The sequence below is a fragment of the Myotis daubentonii genome, chromosome X (assembly GCF_963259705.1).
Source record: "Myotis daubentonii chromosome X, mMyoDau2.1, whole genome shotgun sequence".
Classification (NCBI taxonomy): Eukaryota; Metazoa; Chordata; class Mammalia; order Chiroptera; family Vespertilionidae; genus Myotis; species Myotis daubentonii.
The window spans coordinates 74,721,294-74,748,415 of NC_081861.1; the positions used below are offsets into that span (position 1 = coordinate 74,721,294).

General features: G+C 41.9%; 1 protein-coding gene across 4 annotated transcripts in view; it reads left to right on the forward strand.

Moving 5' to 3' along the window:
* PRRG1 (proline rich and Gla domain 1) overlaps positions 1 to 27,122 on the forward strand; it is a 256,213-nt gene that overhangs the window by 65,175 nt on the left and 163,916 nt on the right. Inside the window, exon 2 of one of the 4 annotated variants that reach the window (XM_059679879.1) lies at positions 20,582 to 20,677. The exons of 2 other annotated variants lie outside the window; for them this stretch is intronic. The gene's annotated coding sequence lies outside the window, so the exon portion shown is untranslated. Of the gene's footprint in view, positions 1 to 18,048; positions 18,070 to 20,581; positions 20,678 to 27,122 lie in introns of those variants that run through there. One more of the 4 variants, XM_059679881.1, reaches the window with a different exon arrangement.

A 27,122-nucleotide genomic window follows, 5' to 3' on the forward strand; every position in this document is an offset into this window, starting at 1 on the left:
CAACAAAGATGGAAGGTAATTTGCATACACAGAGCAGAGTGGGAGAGTCAGCAGCTTGTGGGGATGTGGCTCCCTTGGTCGCTCCCTCAGTGGCTCCCTCAGTCGGGGAAAATCCAGAACATGGGGTGCACCAGGAATTCTGGTAATAGTAGTTTTGGTGGCAGCCCCAGGACCGGAAGTGGAAGCCCAGAGTCGGGGGAGCACCAGGAATACTGGGAATCATAGTTCTGATGGCAGCCCCAGGACCAGAAGTGGAAGCCCAGAACACAGGGAGCACCAGGAATGCTGGGAATCGTATAGACCAGGGGTGGGCAAACTTTTTGACTCGAGGGCCACAATGGGTTCTTAAACTGGACCGGAGGGCCGGAACAAAAGCATGGATAGAGTGTTTGTGTGAACTAATATAAATTCAAAGTAAACATCATTACATAAAAGGGTGCAGTCTTTTTTTTTTTTTTTTTAGTTTTATTCATTTCAAACGGGCCAGATCCGGCCCACGGGCCGTAGTTTGCCCACGGCTGTTCTAGACACTAGAGCAGTGGTTCTCAACCTTGGCTGCACATTAGAATCACCTGGGAATCCTTTTAAATCCTAATTTCTGGGCCTCATTCTCCTGAAATTCTGTTTATTTGTTATTAACGTTGTAGCCCCACCCCATAACAAAGAAACAGAATTTCTGGAGGATGAGGCCCAGAAATCAGGATTTTAAAAAGATTCCCAGGTGATTCTAATGTGCAGCCAAGGTTGAGAACCACTGCACTAGAGCAAAATGAGCCTAGAGCAAGTTACTGTTGTGGTTGGGGATGGAGGGAAAGCAAAGTTGAGAGACATAAGTAAAATCAGAGTGTCTAGGAAAAATTAAAGGGAAGATATCCTAAAACTTCCAGGAAATCTCCACCAATGGAGCAAAGAAAAAAAAAAAAAGCCTCTATTATTCTGTGAGCAACAAACCAAACTGTGTTGGGAGTCTCAGGCAATTCACTCATATGATTGCAAAGACAGACAGAAACTCCCAGATTGGAGAGGGCTCCCCTGAGGGTTCCCAGGTTGGAGAGGGTGCAGGTGGGGGTGAGGAAAACCCCCCCCACCCAGTGCATGAATCTTCATCCACCAGCCCCTAGTCAAATCTAATAAAAGAGAAACATGCAAATTGACCGCACCTCTGCTACGTTCCAAGCCACGCCCACCAGCCAATCAGAGCGACTATATGCAAATTAACACAACCAAGATGGCGGCCGGCAGCCATGGAGCTGGTGCAAGTAGGAGGCTTGGTTGCCCCAGCAATGGAGGAAGCCAAGCTTCCCGCCTACCCTGGCCCACTGTGGCCTCTGCTCAAGGCAACAAATATCAATTATAGAAGATAAATAAATCCCAGATACCTGCTTCCAGCCAGCCTCCACTGGGAGCTTCGGTGGCTGGGGGATGTGGCCAGCCTGCAAACAGCCATCAGCCACTCACCCAGGCTGGCCAGGCACCCCTGCGGGGACCCCCACACTGAAGGGGCTGTTGGCCACCCTACAAACAGACATCAGCCCCTCACTCAGGCTGGCCACACCCTCATGGGGTGAGAGTCCCTGCTGGGTGCTTGTCCAGCCTGAAAACAGCCATCAGCCACTCACCCAGGCTGGCCAGGCACTCCAGCAGGACTCCTCTCCGTGAAGGGGGTGAGGCCAGCCTGAAAACGGCCCTCAGCCCCTCACCCAGGCTGGCCTGGCACTCCAGAGGAGACCCCCACTCTGAAGGAGGTGTGGCCAGTCTGAAAATGGCCCTCAGCCCCTCACCCAGGCTGGCCAGGCACCCCAGCTGAACCCCCACCATGATCCAGGACACCCTTCAGGGCAAATCAGCTGGCCCCCACCCATGCACCAGGTCGCTATCTTATATAATAAAAGGGTAATATGCAAATTAGCCCTAACAGCAGAATGACTAGGAATGACTGGTCACTATGACACACACTGACCACCGGGGGCAGACGCTCAATGCAGGAGCTGCCCCCTGGTGGTCAGTGCGCTCCCACAGGGGGAGCTCTGCTCAGCCACAAGCCAGGCTGATGGCTGCCAGTACAGCGGTGGTAGTGGGAGCCTATCCCACCTCCTCAGCAGTGCTAAGGATGTCCGACTCCAGCTTAGGCCTGCTCCCCACTGGCAAGTGGACATCCCCCGAGGGCTCCCAGGCTGCCAGAGGGATTTCTGACTGCCAGCTTAGGCCCAGTCCCCCAGGGAGCAGGCCTAAGCCAGCAGGTGGTCTTCCCCCGAGGGGTCCCAGACTGTGAGAGGGCACAGGCCAGGCTCAGGAACCACATCGAGTGCACAAATTTTTGTGCACTGAGACTGTAGTCTATATATAAAAGGCTAATATTCCAAGTGGCCCCTTGGGAGTTTGACCAGGAGACTGGTAATTCTTTTTCTTTTTAATAATTAAAATATTACAAAGAGTATTACATATGTCTCCTCCCCCCACCTTGACATTCCCCCTGCCTCCCCTACCCCCTAGTGTCTTGTGTCCATTGGTTATTCTTATATGCATGCATACAAGTCCTTCGGTTGATCTCTTATCCCCCCCTCCAACACTCCCCAGGCCTCCCACTGTAGTTTGACAGTCTGTTCAATGCTGCTCTGCCTCTGTATTTATTTTTGCTCAGTTTATATTGGTCTTTATTATCCATAAATGAGTGAAATCATGTGGTATTTTTCTTTCATTGACTGGCTTATTTCGCTTAGCATAATGCTCTCCAGTTCCATCCATGCTGTTGCAAATGGTAAGAATTCCTTCTATTTTACAGCAGCATAGTATTGCATTGTGCAAATGTACCACAGTTTTCTAATCTATTCATCTGCTGATGGGCATTTAGGCTGTTTCCAAATCTTAGCTATGGTGAATTATGCTGCTATGAACATAGGGATCCATATATTTTTTCTGATTGGTGTTTCTGTTTTCTTGGGATATATTCCTAGGAGTGGGTTGACTGGGTCAAATGGGAATTCCATTTTTAACTTTTTGAGGAAACTCCATACTGTCTTCCATAGTGGCTACTCCACTCTGCATTCCCACCAGCAGTGCAGAAGGATTCCTTTTTCTCCACATCCTCTCCAGCACTTGTCTTTTTTTGATTTGTTGATGATAGCCATCCTGACAGGTATGAGATGATACCTCATTGTTGTTTTGATTTGCCTCTCTCGGATGATTAGTAACTTTGAGCATGTTTTCCTATGTCTGTTGGCTTTCTGAATGTCCTCTTTTGAAAAGTGTCTATTTAGGTCTTTTGCCCATTTATTGATTGGATTGTTTATCTTTCTTTTGTTAAGTTGTAAGAGTTCCCTATAAATGTTGGAGATTAAACCCTTATTGGTGATAACATTGGGAAATATGTTCTCCCATGCAGTGGGCTTTCTTTTTTTGTTGTTGATGGTTTCTTTTGCTGTGCAGAAGCTTTTTATTTTGATGTAGTCCCATTTGTTTATTTTTTCTTTAGTTTCCAGTGCCCTAGGAGCTGTATCAGTGAAGAAATTGCTTCGGCATATCTCTGAGATTTTGTTGCCTTTGGATTCCACTAGTATTTTTATGGTTTCCCGTCTTACATTTAAGTCCTTTATCCATTTTGAGTTTATTTTTGTGTATGGTGTAAGTTGGTGGCCTAGTTTCATTTTTCTGCATGTATCTGTCCAATTTTCCCAACACCATTTATTGAAGAGACTGTCTTGACTCCATTGTATATTCTTGCCTCCTTTGTCAATTATTAATTGAGCATATTGATTTGGGTCGATTTCTGGGCTCTCTATTCTATTCCATTGATCTATATGTCTGTTCTTGTGCCAGTACCAGGCAGTTGTGAGAAGAGTGGCTTTGTAATACAGCTTGATATCTGGTATTGAGATCCCACCTACTTTGTTCTTCTTTCTTAGGATTGCTGCAGCTATTCGGGGTCTTTTTTTATGCCACATGAATTTTTGGAGAGCTCGTTCTAGGTCTGTGAAATATGCTGTTGGTATTTTAATGGGAAGTGCCTTAAATTTATAGATTGCTTTGGGTAGTATGGACATTTTAATGATGTTTATTATACCAATCCATGAACATGGTATGTTCTTCTACCTGTTTATGTCTTCCTCTATCTCTTTTTTCAATGTTCTGTAGTTTTCTGAGTAGAGATCTTTTACCTCTTTAGTTTATTCCTGGGTATCTTAATTTTTTTGGTGTGATGGTAAATGGAATGCTCTTTTAGTTTCTCTGTAAGTTCACTATTGGTTTATAGAAATGCCATAGATTTCTTGGCGTTAATTTTGTATCCTGCTACATTCCTGAATTCATTTATTAAGTCTAATAGTTTTTTGATGGAGTCTTTAGGGTTTTTTATGTACAATATCATGTCATCTGCGAATAAGGACAGTTTACTTCTTCTTTTCCAATTTAGATGCTTTTTATTTCTTCTTCTTATCTAATCGCAATGGCTAATACTTCCAGTAGTATGTCGAACAGGAGTGGTGAGAGGGGATATCCCTGTCTTGTTCCTGTTCTTAGGGGAAATGGTGTTAGTTTTTGTCCATTGAGTATGATGTTGGCTGTGGGTTTGTCCTATATGGCTTTTATTATGTTGAGGTATGATCCTTCTAGTCCCACCTTGCTGAGTGTTTTTATCAAAAATGTGTGTTGGATTTTGTCAAATGCTTTTTCTTCAAATCAATTGATATGAGTAGGTAGTTTTTTCCTCTCAGTTTGTTTATGTGATATATCACGTTTATTGATTTGTGGCTATTGTACCATCCTTGCATCCCTGGGGTAAATCCTACTTGGTCATGGTGTATGATCTTTCTGATGTACTGCTGCATCCGATTTGCTAGGATTTTGTTGAGAATTTTGGCATCTATGTTCATGAGGGATATTGGCCTGTAATTCTCTTTCATTGTGTTGTCTTTATCTGGTTTTGGTATTAGAGTTATGCTGGCTTCATAGAATGAACTTGGAAGTTTTCCTTCCTCTTGACTTTTTTGGAATAGTCTGAGGAGGATAGGTTTTAGTTCTTCCTTGAATGTTTGGGAAAACTCCCCTTTGAAGCTGTCTGGCCTTGGGCTTTTGTTTGCTGGAAGCTTTTTGATGACTGCTTCAATTTCTTCCATAGTTAGTGGCCTATTGAGATTTTTAGATTCTTCCTGATTAAGTTTTGGAATGTTGTATTTTTCTAGGAATATGTCCATTTCCTCCAGGTTGTCTAGTTTGTTGGAGTAGATTTGTTCATAGTATTTTTTAACAATCGTTTGTATTTCTGTGTGGTTTGTTGTTATTTCGCCTCTTTCATTTCTGATATTGTTTATTTGGGTGCTCTCTCTTTGTTTTCTTGGTGAGCCTGGCCAGAGGTTTATCAATCTTGTTCATCCTTTCAGAGAACCAGCTCTTGGTTTCATTGATTTTATTTATTGTTCTTTTGGTCTCTATGTCATTTATTTTTGCTCTAATCTTTATTATCTCGTTCCTTCTGCTCATTCTGGGCTTTTCTTGTTGCTCTCTTTCTAATACTTTGAGATGTAGAGTTTGATGATTTGCTACCATTTTTTCTTGTTTTTTTGAGGTAGGCATGTAGAGCTATAAACTTCCCTCTTAAGACTGCTTTCATTGTATCCAATAGGTTTTGGATTGTTGTGTTTTCATTGTCATTAGTTTCCAGGATGTTTTTAATGTCTTCTTTGACTCAAACTCAGCGCTGTCTCCCGGCCCTGCGTGGGCACGGGATCTGGTCCCAGGAAACAGTCTCACCAAGGATGCACACCCAAGGTCAAATTCAGCACAGTCTGCCCGCCCGTGGAGTCTGGTCGTGGGAAACAAACTTCCTGTATCCTACACCAAGGCTAAAAGTCAGGCAGAGCTGCTGCTGCTGCTGAGTGTGTGCAGACAGCCCCACTGTGCAGCCGGGGTCTGGCAGTTCCTATGTCGCTGCCCAGGTACAGCTGGGGAGGAGGATTGGCTTTGTGACTCACAGAAATCTGCGGCCGGGGTGCCTGTAGTCTTGGTGTCCCTGGGTCTGTAGCTGTGGTCGCAGGTCTTCCACCAGAGCTGCTGTGGGGTTCTGGTTTGCTACCTAGACCAGACTGGGTGGTGGCAAGGCTAGGATTGCAGTCTCAAGCAGTTCCGTTCTTCTTGATGGCGTGGTCTCCGGGCCGCTGTTGTCCTCCTCGGAGTGTTTGCGGTTGGCAGCGGGGTTTTGCCAGCTAAGACTGCCCGGATTGGCAGCCCCTTGAAAGACTTGCAGGATCTAACTGTTCCCATTTCACTCACACACACACCCACACACGTCCACACACTCCTCTATAGCTCCCTCACTCTCTCACACACTCTCCCTCCCTGCCTTCCTGCTGGTTGCCATCTTTCCTCCGAGACTGGGAGTTCTATTGCTCACTATGACATGCACTAATCACCAGGGGGTGGCACAGAACAAAGGAAGACCCTAGCTCGCAGCTGGAAGGCTCCAATCAGCCCTGATTGCCGGCCAGGCGTAGGGACCCTATCCGTGTACGAAGTTTGTGCACTGGGCCTCTATTGCCTTTATTATAATGCTTCCTTTCATCAATTTTAATGGCTGAAAATCTTTATTTACACATAAAGGATCTTTAAAATCCGTACTTACACATACTGATCGATAACTCAATATAATTTTTCTTTAAATTGTAGAATTCTTACCCAATTTGGAAAAATAAGTCCCCACCCCCACCCTATCCCAGTCAAGAATATGCAAGCCAGATGGCCTGGATTTGAATCTTAGCTCTGCCATTTTACAAACTTTAGGACCTTGAGCAAAATGTTTAACTACTCTGCATTAAATTCCTTATCTGTACCTCTAATGATAGTCCTATACCTAACTCATCATAAAATTACAAAGATTATAGTAATTAATATATATATAAGTAATATGCATAATAAATCCCCATATTATTGTTTGCTGTTGTTATTCTCCCGGGTTCTTATGCTAAAAGCTTAGGTTCTCTCTCCTGATGATATTAAAGCTATGAGCTGATAGAGCCCTGTATTTAAGTATCCTACCAGCACACACTTCTTTTATTCTTACTTCTGTATCACTTTCTTCTGAGCCCCTTGCTTAAGGTGAGGAAAGGTATGTTTTAAATGCTAGGCTCTTTTTTATTTAGATAATATTTTAAGGATATTTCATATGCTGAGAGATATCTAAATTAGGATGCTTTAAAAAAATCTCAAGCCTTTTAAGTCAAGATGCCAGAGTGCCACTTGCATTTATTTCTACATTGAAAGTTGTTATTGATCACTGTGATATAGTGATTATACATGTACAATACTATTCCTTGTGAAGCTGACTATCAAATTGAAGAAATGTGATTAATTTTGTAGCAGTGAGTATGGAAAGACTGGGATCAGGTATTACAGATACAGTAAAGGAAGAGTGAGTAGATTTTACTGACTAAGGATGCGGCCACTGTGGTAAGCCCATGTAATGGGTGTATGGAAACAACTCAAATATCCACCAGTAGTAGAAAGAATAAATAGATTGGAATGTATATCTAATCACAGTCAATAGCAAGAATGAATGTACTACAATCACATACAATATAGATTAAGTTCACAAACATGAAGTTGAGCTGCAGAAGTTAGCTCCAAGATTATACACTATGAGTCCATGTGTATGAAGATTAAAAACTATGCAAAACTCATCTGTGGTATAAGAAATCAGGCTAGTGGTTATTATTGCCTATCTCCCCTTTCCTCATCTTGCTAATTTCAAGTACAGGGTTTGCCTTCATCACCATCACTTTCATGGAGTGTCCAGGGCTCTATTGTTCTTTAGTGCTTATGGTGCAGGCAAGTTGCAAAGAGGGCTGTCTACATGGAGCAAATTGGATGGGGACCAAGTAAAGCTCCAGGCATTGATAGGCATCCTAGCATCGAGGTCATCAGCAAGGAATGACTACTGTCCAAGAGAGGCCTTCATTATGGACTACCAGGAAAGGTTCTGTCCATATGCCTACTCTTAAAGTCTGCTGATGCTAAACTCACTCCTAAGGGATTCCTGGGCATTCAAGCAATGCTCCTCACTAAAAATGACCCATCGTTTCGAATGTATTTGGTCGCTTTAGATGTGGCCTTCTATCCTAGGCCTCACTGACTTTTCTTTTCCCTTTAATCCATGGGAGCGTTTCTAGCCTGGGGAGGAGGAATGACTGGATGGGATTGGCGGTGGAACCCTTGCTCTCATTATTTTATTCAATCATATTGTCTCTGATAGAAGACCTCATTTTTCCCCCAAGTGCCTTGGATGGCAAAGTTAGGACAACTTCTTTTTTTCTCTCTCTCTTTGTCTGACCCAAGCTTATCTTTCATTTGGACCAATGAGCACAGAATGGCTTAGCTACTTTTTGGAGAGGTGGTAAGAAGGAGTAAAGAAAGAAGGCAATGAAGAAAATTGAACTCTTGGGAAAAGTAAAATTGTAAACATTTAAAAATATCATCCCATAACACTTGGGTTGAATGTGATAATGAAGTTGTAATTAACATAATTATGAAATTTAGAGGGGAAACTACATTATATATGTAATAGAGGATATATTTGGTTTTAGATCTGTGATGTCAGGTAGTGGTACAATATCCAGGTGTAGATTTCTTTGAGACATTTGGAACTGTGGAAGTTAGGGGAAAGATCAAGGCTGGATATACAGCTTTGTGTTTTATTGGGATGGAAGCGAAAATTGAAATATCACTATAGATGAAACAAATTATTTATGTTAGGGAATATAGCTGACTTCATCAAGTCATTTTATAGGACATATAGATTCTTTAATGTACTTTGTGATGAGTTCTTTTCATTCACAGAGGTACTTCTATAGTTTAAATAAGTGTAGCATGGTTTATTTAGATACACCATTGCCTTTAATATTTTACTGTGTACTTGAATTATAAGTCCCAATACCATATGAAATTAATATCTCTAAAGTTATTAGTTTTCCAACTGTTATTATTGATAGTGCTGGATCTTTTTTTAAAATATATTTTTATTGATTAAGATATTACATATGTGTCCTTGTCCCCACGTTACCCTCTACCCCGCCCCCGCTCGTGCCCTCACCCCCCCCCCCCCCCGTTGTCTGTGTCCATTGGTTAGGCCTATATGCCTGCATGTAAGTCCTTTGGTTGATCTTTCCCCCTTTCCCCCACCCTCCCCTACCCTCCCTCCAAAGCCCGACAGTCCAATCAATGCCTCTCCGTCTCTGGATCAATCCTTGTTCATCAGTTTATGTTGTTCATTATAGTCCACAAATGAGTGAGATCATGTGGTATTTATCTGCTCTCCAGTTCCATCCATGCTGTGGCAAATGGTAAGAGTTCCTTTTTCTTCTCCCTCTTCTTAAAGAATACCTTTCAGCATTTCATATAATGCTGGTTTGGTGGTGATGAACTCCTTTAGCTTTTTCTTATCCGTGAAGCTCTTTATCTGACCTTCTATTCTGAATGATAGCTTTGCTGGATAAAGTAATCTTGGTTGCAGGTTCTTGCTATTCATCACTTTGAATATTTCTTGCCACTCTCTTCTGGCCTGCAAAGTTTCTGTTGAGAAATCAGCTGACAGTCGTATGTGTACTCCCTTGTAGGTAACTGACTGTCTTTCTCTTGCTGCTTTTAAGATTCTCTCTTTGTCTTTTGCTCTTGGCATTTTAATTATGATGTGTCTTGGTGTGGTCCTCTTTGGATTCCTTTTGTTTGGGGTTCTCTGCGCTTCCTGGACTTGTAAGTCTATTTCTTTCACCAGGTGGGGGAAGTTTTCTGTCATTATTTCTTCAAATAGGTTTTCAATATCTTGCCCTCTCTCTTCTTCTGGTACCCCTATAATTCTGATGTTGGTACGCTTGAAGTTGTCCCAGAGGCTCCTTACACTATCTTCATATTTTTGGAATCTCTTTTCTTTTTTCTTTTTCAGTTGGGTATTTTTTGTTTCTTTGTACTTCAAATCTTTGACTTGATTCTTGGGATCCTCTTGTCTGCTGTTGGATCTCTGTAAATTATTCTTTATTTCAGTCAGTGTATGCTTAATTTCTAGTTGGTCCTTTTTCATGTCCTCCATGGTCTCACTATACTTATTGAGGGACTCATTAAATTTATCCGCGGTTTCCATAAAATTCTTGAAAAACCTTATAAACGTGGCCTTGAACTCTATATCCAGTCGTTTGCTTTCCTCCGTTTCTGCCATTTGTGACCTGTTTCTTTGTCTCCGCATTTTGGCTGCTTCCCTGTGTTGATAGAATGGCTTTGTGTGCTAGGTGTCCTGTAGGGCCCAGTGGCTCAGCCTCCCCAGTTACCTGAGGTGGACACTCTTGGTGCACCCCCTTATGGGCTTTGTGCACAGTCTTGTTGTAGCTATGCCTTGGTTGTTGTAGGCTCACTGGGAGGAATTGACCTCCAGGCCAATTGGCAGTGAGAATCAGCTGTGTCTATGGTGGGAGAACTTCCGTGCTGAAGACACCTTTCTGGGGCAAGACTTGCTTCAGTGGGGCTTTGGTGCTCACTGAGACTGCACCCTGAGTGTGTCCCTTATGGATCTGAGGAGTTGTGATCTGGATGGTCCCCCTCTGACCACTGGGTACAGTGGCTCTTGGATCTAAGGATGTGCTAATTTAGCCTCTGCCTGAGGTTACACAGCAGGAACTATGAAGAGAACTGCAGATTCCCCTTCCTTTTTTTGGAGTTTGGAAGTGCCCTGATGATGCTCAGCTGTGTAGCAATGCAAGCCGCTGTGGGGCCTTGGGCCTTCTCTTGGAAGCTCTGGGTCTATCTGGCCCAGCTGAGGTTAGGTAGTTACAGGTTGCAAATGGCCGGAGCATTCATATACAAAAGCCTCTGCTGCAGCCTGGGCGGGGTGGGGTCTCAAGGAATCAAAGGGCGGAGGAAGCAGCTATGGTGGAGCCTCAGCCCCGCCCTAAGGAGTTGCCAGTCCCAGTGTCCCAGCAATGGCTGCAAGCACCTCTGAGGGAAAACTGCCCTCAAGCTCGCCCGCTGCCAGAGAGACCAGTTTCTCCCCGTATGAGTTCTGGGTCCCCAGAGACTTCCCGGAACCGGATTTCAGAGCCGTGGGGAGCTTGTGTCTCCCTCCGGATTCAAAAAGACAGCCGCGTCCTCAGGTGCCAGACCCTTTCCGTGCGCGTGAGACCCCGTACCTCTGCACTCCACCTCTGCAGCTCCTCTGGCTCTCAGTGTGCTTTTCTTTCCTTCTAGTTGTAGAATTTACACTCAGCCAGCTCTCCTGTAGTTCTGGATGAGTCCGGCTTGTGTTTTTGATGCATTTATCAATTGTTGTGGGAAGCAGCAATTTCCCGGTGTTTATCTATGCCGCCATCTTAGTTTCTCCGATAGTGCTGGATCTTTATGTTTCATTAATATATATCCTAGGCTTAGTTATATTTCTTTTGACTTGTTGATTTTTGAAAAGTCAGTAAATCATTTCATTGTGTACTCCAGAGGTTGGCATATAATGCCTTGCTGCTTTTTTTTTGTATAGCCCATGAACTGAGAATAGTTTTTGCATTTTTAAATGGTTGAAAACAATTTCAAAGAAAATTTCATGACACTTGAAAATTATATAAAATTTCAATTTCAGTATCCATAAAGTTTTATTAGAATGAAGGCACTCACAAATTCATTTATGTGGCTTCTTTTGTACTACAACAGCAGAGTTGAGTAGTTGTGACAAAGACCTATGGCTTAGAAAGCTTAAAATATGTACTCTCTGGCCCTTTACAGAAAGAGTTTGTTGATCTCTAATATATACCAACAGATGTGTCATTGATAAACTATTAAAAGGCAAGCATTTATAAAAGTGCTTGCTTTACTAGGCAATCATCATTTAAATAATTCTTGCCCTCCTTTCCTGACTTATTTTTTCCTTCCTAGTATGTACCACTGTTGATCAGGGTTTAACATGGTAAACATTTTGCTTGTTAACATAAAAATGCACAGGTTAAATATCTATTGTATATATGTACCACTGCTTTTTCCCCCATTTAGATTGTAGCTTTCATGAGGGCAGGGATATTTTTTTAAATTCTTTATTATTCATAGTATTACATACAGTATGTCTCCTTTTCTCCCTATTGATCTTACCCCAGCCACTCGCACCACCTAACACATTCCCTCCCCCCTCTAGCATCTGTGTCCATTGGTTATGCTTATATGCATGCTTACAAGTCTTTTGGTTGATCCCTTACCCACCCTCTCCTGCTTTCCCTCTGAGGTTTGATGGTCTGTTTCATGCTTCTATGTCTCTGGGTCTATTTTTGTTCATCAGTTTATGTTGTTGATTATATTCCCAAAATGAGGGAGACCATGTGATATTTACCATTCTCTGACTGGCTTATTTCACATAGCATAATGCTCTCCATGCCCATCCATCCTGATGAGAATTGTAAGAGTTCCTTCTTTTTTACAGCAGCGCAGTATTACATTGTGTAGATGTACCACAGTTTTTTAATCCACTCATCTGCTGATGGGCACTTAGGCTGTTTCCAAATCTTAGCTATGGTAAATTGTGCTGCTATGAACATAAGGGTGCATATGTCCTTTCTAGTTGGTGTTTCTAGTTTCTTGGGATATATTCCTGGGAGTGGGATCACTGGGTCAAATGGGAGTTCCATTTTTAGTTTTTTGAGAGAACTCCATACTGTTCTTCTCAGTAGCTGCATCAGTCTGCATTCCCACCAGCAGTGCAGGAGGGTTCCTTTTTCTCTTCATCCCCGCCAGCACTTGTTGTTTGTTGATTTGTTGATGATAGCCATTCTGACAGGTGTGAGATGGTATCTCATTATTGTTTTGAATTGCATCTCTCAGATGATTAGTGACTTTGAGCATGTTTTCATATGTCTCTTGGCTTTCTGAATGTCCTCTTTCAAAAAGTGTCTATTTAGATCCTTTGCCCATTTTTTTGTTTGCATTGTTTATCTTCCCTTGTTAAGATGTATGAGCTCCCTATACATTTTGGTGATTACACCCTAATCAGATATAACATTGGCAAATATGTTTTCCCTTTCTGTGGGTTTTCTTTTTGTTCTGTTGATGGTTTCTTTTGCTGTGCAGAAGCTTTTTATTTTGATGTAATCCCATTTGTTTATTTTCTCCTTAGTCTCCATTGCCATAAGAGCTGTATTAGTAAAGATATTGCTACGACATTTGTCTAATATTTTGCTGCCTATGGATTCTTCTAAGATTTTTATGGTTTCCCATCTTACATTTATCTATTTTGAGTTTATTTTTGTGTATGGTGTAAGGTGGCATTCTAGTTTCATTTTTTTTGCATGTATCTGTCCAATTTTCCCAACACCATTTATTGAAGAGACAGTCTTAACTCTATTGTATGCTGTTGCCACCTTTGTCAAATACTAATTGAGCATAATGGCTTGGAACGATTTCTGGGTTCTCTGTTCGATTCCATTGGTCTATATGTCTGTTCTCGTCCCAGTACCAGGCAGTTTGGAGAACAGTGGCTTTGTAATATAGCTTGATATCTGGTATTGTGATCCCTTCAACTTTGTTCTTCTTTCTCAAGATTGCTGCAGCTATTCAGGGCCTTTTTTTATTCCATATTAATTTTTGGAGTATTTACTCTAGCTCTGTTAAATAGTCTGTTGGTATTTTAATGGGGATTTCATTGAATCTTAGATGGCTTTGGGTAATATGGATATTTTAATGAAGTTGATTCTACCAATCCATGAACATGGTATGTTCTTCCATTTGTTTGTGTCTTTCTTTATGTCTTTTTTCAATGTCCTGTAGTTTTAAGAGCACAGGTCTTTTACCTCCTTAATTAAGTTTATTCCTAGGTATCTTAAGTTTTTGGTGCAATGGTAAATGGGATTTTTTGTTCTCTTTCTATGAGTTAATTATTGGTGTATAAAAAAAGCCATAGATTTCTGGGTATTAATTTTGTATCCTGCTACATTGCTGAATTCATTAATTAAGTCTAGTAGTTTTTTGATGGAGTCTTTAGGGTTCTGTATGTACAATATTATGACATCTGCCAATAATGACAGTTTTACTTCTCGTTTTCCAATTTGGATGGCTTTTATTTTTTCTTCTAGTCTGATTGCTATGGCTAGCAGTCCATTGCTATGTCAAACAGGAGTGGTGAGAGTGGGCATCCTTGTCTTGTTTCTGCTCTTAAGAGAAATGGTTTTAGTTTTTGCCCATTGAGTATGATGTTGGCTGTAGGTTTGTCATATAAGGCTTATATTTTGTTGAGGTATAATCCTTCTATTCCCACCTTGCTTAGTATTTTTATCAAAAAAGGATGTTGGAATTTGTCAAATGCTTTTTCTGCATCAATTAATATGATTATGTGATTTTTGTCTCTCATTTTGTTTATTTTTTGTATTGCTTATTGATTTTCAAATCTTGTACCATTCTAGCATCCCCAGAATAACTCCCACTTGGTCATGGTCTATGATCTTTCTAATGTAATGCTGGATCTGGTTTGCTAGAATTTGGTTGAGGATTTTGGCATCTATGTTCATCAGGGATTTTGGCTGGTAATTCTCCTTCTTCGTGTTGTCTTTATCTGGTTTTGGGATTAGGGTAATTCTGGCTTCATAGAATGATCTTGGAAGTGTTCCTTCCACTTGGATTTTTTGGAAAAGTCTGAGGAGGTAGGTTTTACTTCTTTCAATGTTTAGTAAAAATACCCTGTGAAGCCATCTGGCCTGAGCTTTTGTTTGATGGAAGTTTTTTAAACACTGCTTCAATTTGCTCCATAGTTATCGGCCTTTTTCAGATGATTTGATTCTTCCTGATTGAGTTTTGGAAGGTCATATTTTTCTAGGAATGTGTCCATTTCTTCTAGGTTGACGAATTTTTTGTAATAAAGTTTTTCATAGTAGTTTTTTTACAATCCTTTGTATTTATGTGAGGTTGGTTGTTACTTCACTTCACATCTTTCATTTCTGAGTTTCTTTATTTGGGTTCTCTGTCTTTGCTTCTTGGTAAGCCTGGATAGAGGTTCATCAATCTCCTTTATTCTTTCAAAGAACCAGCTCTTGTTTTATTTTTTTATTTTTTTGGTCTCTATGTCATGTATTTCAGCTCTGATTTTTATTATTTCCTTCCTTCTACTCATCCTGGACTTTTCCTGTTGCTCTGTTTCTAAATCTTTAATTTGTAGAGTTAGTTAGTACTAGTTTTTCTTGTTTTTTGAGGTAGGCCTGTAATGCTATGAACTTCCCTCTCAGGATTGCTTTCACTGTGTCTCATAGATTTTGGATTGTTTTGTTTACATTGTCAATTGTCTCCACGATGTTTTTATTTCTTTTTTGATCTCTTTGGTAACCCAATCATCCTATATAATAAAAGCCTAATATATACTAAGTGTCCAGTTGTCCATTCAACCAATCAAAGCATAATTTGCTAATGATATGCTACGGCTGCTCAACCGCTTGCTATGACGTGTACTGACCACCAGGAGCAGACAGTCAACCAGTCACTCTGATGTGTACTGCCCACCAGGTGAGAGATGCTCTGACCAGTAGGTTAGCTTGCTGCTGGGATCTGTCCGAATGGGACTTAGCAAGATGGGCCAGACATGCCCTGGAGCCCTCTTGTGGTCCATCCCTGGCTGGCCAACCTTCCACTTCCCTCCCTGGCCCCAACTGTGCAACGGTGGTGTCTCTCGGTCTGGCTTCCTCCCTCTCACAATCTGGGACACCTTGGGGGATGTCTGAGAGCTGGTTTCGGCCCGATTCTGCAGGCCAAGCCAATAGACCCCACTGGTGCATGAATTCGTGTACTGGGCCTCTAGTTGTTCAATAACATGCTATTTAGTTCTCAAGTGTTTGTGCCGTCGACCAATTCCAGCATGTCATAATTTCAAGAGTTTCATCAAAAGGTCGATGAGACTTGGAGACTCAACAGGGTTGAGTCACAAATGTAGTCACCTGTTGGGAATGGCTAAAGGCATTTCCCCAAACCTGAATAGGAAACTGATTGTGGCTGCCAGACAGCAAAAAGGCATCTTAATCTACATGTTATTGCCTCCTACTGGCCAAACACCTGAACAGAGGTAGGCTAATTCCCCCAAACTGACAATGCTTCTGTACCCTTTGAAACCTTACCCTTTGAAGTGTATATCTCTGCCTCGCCTCAGGAAAAATTGTGTTAATAAAAGCAAGGGTACTAGACAAGGAGGTAGTCTTCAGTTCCTTTAGCTGAAAGTCCTCTGACCCCCAATGCCTTTCAAACTTATCTTTCATCTCCAGACGCTTTATTAGTCTCTGAATTCCTATATCATCTATGCACAGCCTTCTCCAGATTCCTGAACCCTTCTTGATGCTGGGACAAGAACCCCAGCATGTTTGAATTTATTTGATTGTTTTCATTGTAGTTGATTTTTAATATTATGCCATTGTGATCTGAGAAGATGCTTTATATGATTTCAATCTTCTTAAATCTGAAGAGACTTTGCCGGTGTCTCAATATGTGGCGTATCTTTGACAATGTCCCATGTGCACTTGAGAAGAATGTATATTCTGTGGCTTTGGGGTGAAATGTTCTGAAGATGTCAATTAATTCCATCTGATCTAGTGAGTCATTTAGGATTGCTGTTTCTTTGTTGATTTTTTTTTTTTCGTAGAGGATTTATCCAGTGATGTCAATGGGGTATTAAAGTCACCTACTATGATTGTATTGTTGTCAGTCTCTTCCTTGATATCTTCCAGGAGAGTTTTTTTTTTTTTAATGTATTTGGGTGCCCCTGTATTGGGTGCATATATATTTACCAGAGTTATATCCTCTTGTTGTATCGATCTCTTTAGTATTATAAAGTGGCCTTCCTTATCGCTTGTTATGGCCTTCCCTCGGAAGTCTATTTTGTCAAGTACAAGAATTGTTACCCCAGCTTTTTTTTTTTTCATTTCCATTTGTCTGAAAAATATTTTTCTATCCCTTGACTTTCAGTCTGTGGGAGTCCTTTGTTCTGAGGTAGGTCTCTTGTAGACAGCACATATATCTGTCAGGGTTTTTTTTATCCATTCAGCTACTCAATATCTTTTTTAAAAAATTTTATTTTATTGTTTAAAGTATTACAGATAGTAGTACGTGTGTCTCCTTCTCCCCCCCCCCCATTGGCTTTCCCTGGCCTCCCCTACCGCCCGGCACATGCCCTCACCCCCCCCCCCCCAGTATCTTGGGTCCATTGGTTATGCTTATATGCATGCATACAAGTCTTTTGGTTGATCTCTTACCTCCCCCGCAATACTCCCCAGCCTTTCCACTGTAATTTGACAGTCTGTTCCATGCTTCTCTGCCTCTGTATCTATCTTTTTGTTCATTAGGTTATAATGTTCTTTATTATCTATAAATGAGTGAGATCATGTGGTGTTTTTCTTTCACTTCCTGGCTTATTTCACTTAGGATAATGGTCTCCAGTTCCATCCATGCTGCTGCAAATGGTAAGAATTCCTTCTTTTTTATAGCAGCATAGTATTCCGTTATATAGATGTGCCATAGTTTTCTAATCCACTCATCTGTCGATGGGCATTTAGTCTGTTTCCAAATCTTGGCTATTGTAAATTGTGCTGCTATGAAGATAGTGGTGCATATATCCTTTCTGATTAGTATTTCTGGGGTTTTTTTTGGATACATTCCTAGAAGTGGTATTACTGGATCAAATGGCAGTTCCATTTTTAAATTTTTGTGGAAACGCCATACTGTTTTCCACAATGGCTGCACCGGTCTGCATTCCCACCAGCAGTGAAGGAGGGTTTCTTTTTCTCCGCATCCTCTGCAGCACTTGTCATTTGTTGATTTGTTGATGATAGCCATTCTGACAGGTGTCATTTTGATTTGCATCTTTCAGATGATTAGTGACTTTGAGCATGTTTTCATGTGTCTCTTGGCTTTCTGAGTGTCTTTTGATTGGAGCATTTAATCCATTTACATATAAGTTTATTATTTATTTTTTAAAATATATTTTATTGATTTCTTACAGAAAGGAAGGGAGAGGGATAGAAAGTCAGAAACATCGATGAGAGAGAAAGATCGGTCAGCTGCCTCCTGCACACTCCCTACTGGTATGTGCCTGCAACCAAGGTACATGCCCCCAACCGGAATCGAACCTGGGACCCTTGAGTCAACAGGCTGACCCTCTATCCACTGAGCCAAACAGGTCAAGGCATATAAGTTTTTATTGATAGGTACTTGTTTGTAGCCATTTTTCTTCTTTATGCCTGTGCTCCTTCTTCCCTTTCTATGTCTTCTTTTTACAACAGTCCCTTTACCATTTCTTGCATTGCTGACTTAGTAGTGATAAACTCGCTTAGCCTTTTTTTGTCTGTGAAGCTCCTTATTTCCCCTTCAATTTTGAATGATATCCTTGCTGGATAGTGTATTCTTGGATTCAGTCTCTTTCTTTGCATCACTTTGTAAATTTCCTTTCATTCTTTTCTGGACTGATGTGTTTCTGTTGAGAAATCATTGGATAATCTAATGGGAAATCCCTTTTAAGTAACTATCTTTCTTTTCTCTTGCAACTTTTAAGATTCTCTCTTTGTCATTAATGTTTGCTATTATAGTTACGAGGTGTCTTGGTGTAGGTCTCTTTGGGTTCATCTTATTTGGGACTCTGTGCTCGTGTGGCTTTTTTCTTCCCCAAATCAGGGAAATTTTCTGTCATTATTTCTTCAAATAAGTGTTATAATCCTTGCTCCTCTTATGTAATTCTGTACCCCTATTATACTGATATTACTTTGTTTCTTTTTGTCCAAAAGTTCCCTTAGGCACTCCTCCTGCTTTCAATTTTTTTCTCCAATTGTTGTTCAGATTGGGTGTGTTTTTCTGTCCTTTCTTCTCACTCGCTAATTTGGTCCTCTATGTCTTCTAGTTTACTGTTGAAACCTTCCATTGTGTTTTGTATTGTAGCTATATCATTCTTGATTTCTCTTGATTCTTACATAAATTGATTTTCTCATCTAGCCAGACTGTATGAACCTTTCTCTGAATTATTTTTCTTATCCATTACATGCCTCTGTTTCATTTAGTTTGTTTTTTAGTGATTCCTCCTTTTCTTTCTTTTGAGGTTGTTTCTTTGTCTCCCCATTTTTGCTCTCACTGAAATGTCCAGGTGCCAAGTCATGCAAGCCTGTGACTGAATCGGTTGGCTTGGCAGTGAGGTGGGGAGGAAGACCGTTGGGGGTGGGCTTGCACACTCTGAGACTCACTGAAGGGTCCAGGTATCAAATCGAGTGGGGCCTGTGGCTGAAGTGGCAGGCTTGGTGGGAGGGCCACACACTCCGAGGCTCACCAGATGGTCCAGGCGCCAGGTTGCATGAGTCCTGTGGCAGCATCGGCAGGCTTGGCAGGAGGGTCATACAGTCTGAGACTCTCCAGAGGCTCACCTGCCTGGTAGTGTGGTGCCTGTGGATGAAGTGGCAGGCTTGGCGGGAGGGCTGTGCACTGCAATATTCACTGATGGGCCAAGGCACCAGGTATTATGGGGCCTGTGGCTGAAATGATGGGCTTAGTGAGAGGGTCTTGCACTCCCAAGTGCCAGGTACCGCAGGGTATGTGGCTGAAGATATGAGGTTGGTGGGAGACTCATACACTGTGAGTCTCACAGGAGGGCTCAGATGCTGGGTAGCACAGGGCCTGTGACTGAAGTGGTGGGCTTGGTGAGAAGGTCTCCCACTCCAAGAGTCTCAGGAGGGCCCAGGCCCTGGGTCATGTGGAGCCTGTGACTGGAGCAGTGGGCTTGATGGGAGGGGAGTGCACTCTGGAACTCACAGGAGCTTGGGGCCAGAGGCTGGAGTTCCAGAATCAGTGGTCTACAGATGTGGTAACAGGTCTTTGGCCAGAGTGGCTGTAGGGTCCAGTATGCTGTCTGAGGCTAATCTGGTTAGAGGTGAGTCCGGGCTCCTACTCACAGCTTTCCCCTGTAAGATGGCATGGTTTCTTTGCCAGAGCCAGCCACCCTGAGAGTGCTTGAGGACAGGGATTTTTGCCTCTTTAGTTTGCTGCTGTATCCCCAGAACCTATGCATGTAGTAGAGACACATTGTGTATTTGAGTAGTCACACAGTATGTATTTGTTGAATTGAAAAGTTGACTGTGTAGGACAAGCATGTCAAACTTGTGGGCCGCATGCATCGTTTATTTGGCCCATGTTAGCCTTTGAGTTGGATATGCTTGGTATAGAATCTGCTACATCTTACTTTAGCTAAAATCTGAGGATAATTGGACAACAGAAGGAAACACAGTGTACTTTCTTCATTTGCATAACTTGCATAACTCTATTGTCCAGATTCTAAAAGATAAGCATCCAAGGAATTCAATATATGATAGCACTTTTAAAAAATTTCAATTATAGTTTATAGTCAATATTATTTTGTATTATTTATAGGTGTGCAGCATAGTGGTTAGACAATCATATACTTTGCAAAGTGGTTCACTCCCCACCCCCTGCAATTTCAACTACCCACCTGGCACCAAAAATAGTCATTACAATATTATTGACTATATTTCTTATACTGTACTTTACATCCCCTTTACTATTTTGTAACTACCAATTTATACTTCTTTTTAAAAATATATATTTTTATTGATTTCAGAGAGGAAAGGAGAGGCTGAAATATCGGTGATGAAAGAGGATCATTGACCAGCTGCCTCCTACACACCCCTCACTGGGGATCAAACCCTCGACTCAGGCATGTAACCTAACCAAGAATCGAACCAGAACCTTCTGGTTCATAGGTCTAGGCCAGCCGTGGGCAAACTACGGCCCGCGGGCTGGATCCGGCCCATTCGGCTGCTCTATCCGGCCTGTGGAGCAGAAAGAGCGGAGGGTTCTCTTGCTCTCCCCTCCGCTCCTTCACCAGCAGCAGTGTTAACATGGCAACGTCGGGAAACTCGGCCGCAGCTCCTTCTTCTGAGTCCAGTTTAAGAACCCATTGTGGCCCTCGAGTCAAAAAGTTTGCCCACCCCGGTCTAGGCTCAATCACTGCCGGGGTCCAACCCCAGCAGGTCCAGGGGTCCCCAAAGGTGTGGACAGAGTCGGCGAAGAAGGAATGACACGGAGACAGCATTCAGTTGATCAGCAGCCTAGCCAGGATCTCTAGCCAAGTTCTGTTCAGGATCTCCAGCGAAGTTCTGTTCAGGATCTCCAGCGAAGTTCTGGTTAGGATCTCCAGCGAAGTTCTGGTTAGGATCTCCAGCCAGGTTCTGTGTCCATGTTCTCTTGCTAGGTTCTCCAGGTTCTCCAGCCAGGTTCTGTAGCCATGTTCCCTCGCTAGGTTCTCCAGCCAGGTTCAGTCACCAGGTTCTAGTCAGGTTCTCTTGCCAATTTCTGCAGTCAGGTTCAGTCCAGGATCTTTTGCCATGTTCTGTCTCTAGGTTCTTCTCTAGGTTCTGTGTCTAAGTTCTGTGCCTCTTGGTTCTGTCTTCTAAGTTCTGTCTCTCGCTGTCTTGTTACATCTGTATTTATACCAGTTGATTCAATCCTATCAATCTCTATTACAAAGGTTAGGGCGTTTCTTATCTCCATTCTAGGGAGTAAAGATTATATAGCTTAAGCATGATTGTTCGTAGTTAAAATGATTACTTACCCACCTGGCACTTAGTTGAGGGGTTTTATTCCCTCCCTAACTTCAGGGGAAAATCCCTACCTGGGGAAACAACCTTTCTCAGAGAGGAAACCTTGGTTAAAACACATAGTGCCAAGAAGGTGAGCAAACATTTTAAGAACAGTATGCCATATATGCCAGGTCCTTTGAAACAGCAAGGATGGACCAGCTCCCAGCAAATCACTGAGTCACACTGGCTGGGCCCAATTTGTACTTCTTAATCCCATCACTTTTTCCACCCATTCCCCCAAATCCTTCCCATCTGTCTCCATCAGCCTGTTCTCTGTATCTATGATTCTCTTTCTGTTTTATTTCACTATTTATGAATTTTTTAGATTCCACATATAAGTGAAATCATATGGTATTTGTTGTTCTCTTTCTGCCTTTTTTCACTTAGCATAATGCCCTCTACCAGTAGGTTCATCCATGCAGTCACAGATGGCAAGATTTCATTTTTTTTATAATCAAATAATACTCCATTGTGTATATGTACCATTGCTTTTTTTATCCACTTGATTATTGATTGGCACTTGAGTTTCTTCCATATCTTGTCTATGGTAAATAACTGCAATAAACATAGGGAGATATATATATATATATATATATATATATATATATATATATATATATATATATATATATATATATATATTAGAGGATTAGAGGCCTGGTGCACAAAAATTTGTGCACTGGCCGGGGGGTGGGGGTTGTCCCTCAGCCCGACCTGTGCCCTCTCACAGTCTGGGACCCCTTGGGAGATAACAACCTGCTGGTTTAGGCCCATTCCCCGAGTGGCAGATGGCAGGCCCTATCCCACGTTGCCTGCCCTGCCTCCCCTGGTCGCCCACAGCAGGCCTGATCCCATGGGCAGCGTTGAGTGCTGCCGGCCCCGCTTCGCCAGGTCACAGATCTGAGGCCTGGATCCCAGGGGCAGCGTCTCGCGCTGCCGGCCCCACCTGCAGTATGCAAATTTAATGGTCATCTTTGTTGGGTTAATTTGAATACTCTTCTTATTGGCTGATGGGTGTAGTGAAGGTACAGTCAATTAGCATCTTTGTCTTTTATTTGTGTGTGTGTGTGTGTGTGTGTGTGTGTGTATACATATATATTCTTTTAAATTAGTGTTTTGGCAGATTGTCAAACTGCAGCGGGAAGGCCGGGGAGGGTTGGGGGGCAGGAGGTAGGGGGGTAAGAGATCAACTAAAGGACTTGTATGCATGCATATAAGCATAACCAATGGACATAAGACACTGGGGAATAGGGGAGGCTAGGGGACTGTCTAGGGCGGGGGGATAAAATGGACACATATGTAATACCCTTTGTAATACTTTAAGCAATAAAAAATAAATAAAAATTAAAAATAAATAAATAAATTAGTGTTTGGGGGTTCTTCAGATATATACGCAGAAGTGGAATCACTGGGTCATAAGGTAGTTCTATATTTAATTTTCTGTGGACCTTTCATGCTGTTTTCCATAGTGGCTTCACCAGTCTGCATCCCCACCAACAGTGCACAGGAGTTCCCTCTTCTCCACATCCTTGTTAACACTTGGTATTTGTTGATTATTGATGATAGCCATTCTGACAGGTGTAAAGTGCTGTTTCATTGTGGTTTTAATTTGCATTTCTCTAATGATTAGTAATGCTAAGCATTTTTTCATATGTCTCTTTCATATGCCATCCACTGCCCATTTTTAATTGCATTTTTTTGGGTGTTGAGTTTTATGAGTTCTTTATAAATTTTGGATATTAAAGCCTTATCAGATATATCCTTGGTGAACATGTTATCCTATTCAACAGGTTGTCTTTTTTAAAAAAAATATATTTTATTGATTTTTTACAGAGAGGAAGGGAGAGGGATAGAGAGTTAGAAACATTGATGAGAAAGAAACATCGATCAGCTGCCTCCTGCACACTCCCTACTGGGAATGTGCCCACAACCAAGGTACATGCCCTTGACCGGAATCAAACCTGGGACCCTTCACTCTGCAGGCAGACACTCTATCCACTGAGCCAAACCGGTTAGGGCAGGTTTTCTTTTTTTATGGTTTTCTTTGCTGTGCAGAACTTTACCTATTTTAGTTTTATATAGTCCCATTTTTTTTTTTTTTTTTTGCTTCACATGCCCAAGGAAATACTGCTAAGAAAAATAGAGATTTTACTGCCTATCTGTGTTGTCTTCTAGGAGTTTTATGGTTTTAAATCCTCTATTTAAGTCTTTAATACATTTTGAGTTTATTCTTGTATATTGTGTAAGAAGGTAGTCTAATTTCATTTTTTGTGTGCATCTGTACAATTTTCCCAGCCCCATATATTAATTTATCTCATTGTATGTTCTTGCCTTTTCTGCCTGCTTATTAAAAAATTGTTCAACAGTTTATTTTGTTCATTAGATTTCTTGTTCGTTTACTTTCATTTTTAGATTCAATTGTTGGTAGATATGTATTTATTGCCATTTTATTGTTCATATATTTGATCATTTTTCCCCCTCCTTTTTCCTCTTCTTAAAGAATACCCTTCAACATTTCATGTAATACTGGTTTGGTGGTGATGAACTCCTTTCTTGTATGTGAAGCTGTTTATATGACTTTCAATTCTAAGTGATAGTTTTGCTGGGTAGAGTGTTCTTGGTTATATTCTTGCTTTTCATCACTTTGAATATTTTGCCACTCCCTTCTGACCTGCAAAGTTTCTGTTGAGATATCAGTTGACAGCTGTATGGCTGCTCCCTTGTAGATAACTTACTGCTTTTCTCTTGCTGCTTTGAAGATTCTCTCTTTGTCTTTAACCTTTGTCATTTTGATTATGTAAGAAAGTATTGACGTGGGCCTCTTTGGGTGCCTCTTGTTCGCTTCTTGGGCTTATAAGTCTATTTCTTTCACCAGGTAGGGGAAGTTTTCTGTCATTATTTCTTCAAATAGGTTTTCGATATCTTGCACTCTCTCTTCTCTTTCTAGCACCCCTATGATGGGAATATTGGTACGCTTGAAGTTATTCCAGAGGCTCCTTACACTGTCTTCATATTTTTGGATTCCTTTTTCTTTTTGCTCTTCTGCTTAGATGATTTTTTGCTTTCACATATTCCAAGTTACTGATTTGATTCTTGGAATACTCTACTATTGAAACACTGTAAATTATTCTTCATTTTAGTTAGTGTATGCTTAATTTTAGGTTAGTCCTTTTTCAAGTCTTTGACATTTTACCTAAGATCTTTGAAAGTCTCACTCACTAAGTCCCTTGAAGCTCGCATGAAGATTCTTGAGTAACCTTATAACCATGATTTGGAACTCTGTATCTAGTAGTGTGTCTGGTTCCATTTCTTTCATTTGTGACATGTTTCTTTGTCTCCACATTTTGGTTGCTTCCCTGTGTTTGTTTCTATATATTAAGTAGAGATGCTATGTTTCCTGGATTTGGTAGAGTGGCCTTGTGTATTAGGTGTCCTGTAGGGCCCAATAGCTCAGCCTCCCCATTTACCTGAGCTAGGCACTCTAGGTGTACCCCAGTATGGGCTATGTGCACAGTCTTGTAGTTGAGTCTTGATTGCTGTCGGTCTCACTGGGAGGAATTTACTTCTATGCAAATTGGCTGTGAGGACCAGCTGTCACTACAGTGGAAGAGCTTCTGTGCAGGAAACACCCCAATTAGCAGGACTTGTTTCAGTGGGGCTTTGGTGCTCACTGAGTCTGTCCCTTGATCGTGTCATTGTGTCTCTTGGGGATGTGTAGAGTTGTAATCTAGTATGATTTGAAGCTGTCCTCTGGGTGCACTGACTCAGGGGCCTTCAGGGAGGTGTAAAGTTAGCCACTGCCTGGGGCCACCCTGCAGGAGCTATGGAGAGACCTGCTGATGACTACTAGTTGTATCGAGCTTAGAAGTCCCCAGGGAAGGCCCAGCTGCGAAGCAAGACAGGCTGGTGCTAGAGCTCAGTCTTGGACCTCTTATTCATAGGTATGGGGCACATTGACGCCAGCTACTACTCCTTTGAGAGACTGTAGCAAAGTCTGAAGCCTGAGTCAGGACAGAAAGCTTCTGCAAACAGCTTGGGTGAGGCTGCATATTGGATGGGGCGGGTTCTCAGGGAATCACCAGGATGGATTGAACAGTGTGAGCCAAGCTGATGGAAAATCAGATATGACTGTCAGTCGTGTGATGGGAGAAGTCTCAGCACAGGAACAATGCCTCCTGTGAGCACTCCTGTCTGGGAGAAAGCCACCCCCAAGTTCCAGCCCTTCCAGAGAATCCAGTCCTTCCCCATATGTGTCTGAGTCCCCCAAAGCTGATGGGCATTGGAGCTCAGAGGGATCGAGTCCAAATAAGTTTGCACACTGGGTCTTTAAAATGAACCCCTGGGTCTTCAGCAACCTCTGTGACACTCAGCCACAATCCTTGCTGGTTTTTACAGCCTATAGTTATGGAGACTTCTTTTACCAACTCTGGAAACCTGGGTTGGGGGTCTGGTGTGGGACTGGGACCCTTTGCTCCTCTCTGGAGGACTCCACAGAGATGATCTCCCTCATAATTATAAAAACAGCACATGTGGGTGTCAAATCAGCCCGTTCCTCCCTCCGCCCTTCCTACCAGTCTCAGTGTGCTTTCTTTTTTTAAAAAAAATTAATTCTTTATTGTTGAAAGTATTACATATTTCCCCCCTTTTCCCCAATTGACCTGCTCTACTCCCCCCAGGCCCTCACTGCCCCATTGTCTGTGTCCATGGGCTATGTGTATATATGCATACAAGGTCCTTGGTTGATTACCTCTTATCCACCCACCCTCCCCCACCTTCCCTCTGAGATTCTGCACTCTGTTCCATGCTTCCATGTCTCTGGATCTACTCTGTTCATCAGTTTATTTTGTTATTTAGATTCCACATATGAGTGAGATCATGTGATACTTTCACTGATTGGCTTACTTCACTTAGCATAATACTCTCCAGGTCCCTTCATGCTGCCTCAAAGGATAAGAAATTCTCTTTTTTTACTGCTGCATAGTATTCCATAATGTAAATGTACCACAGCATTTTTATCCATTCATTTACTGATGGACACTTGGGCTGTTTCCAAATCTTAGCTATTGTAAATGGTGCTGCTATGATCATAGTGGGGTATACATTCTTTCTGATTTGTGTTTCGGGTTTCTTAGGATATATTCCCAGAAGTGGAAACACTGGGTCAAATGGCAGTTCCATATTTATTTTTTTGAGGAAACTTCATATGTTTTCCATGATGGCTGCACCAGTCTGCATTCCCACCAGCAGTATACTAGGGTTCCCTTTTCTCCACAGGCTTGCCAGCACTTGTCATTTGTTGATTTGTTGATGGTAGCCATTCTGACAGGTGTGAAGTGATACCTCATTGTCATTTTGACTTGCATCTCTCTGATTATCAGTGATTTTGAGCATTTTTTCATATGTCTCTTGGTCATCCATATGTCCTCTTTGGAGAAGTGTCTATGGAGGTCCTCTGCCCATTTTTAATTAGATTGTCTCCCTTCTGTTAAGTTGTGTAAGTTCCTTACATATTTTGGATAT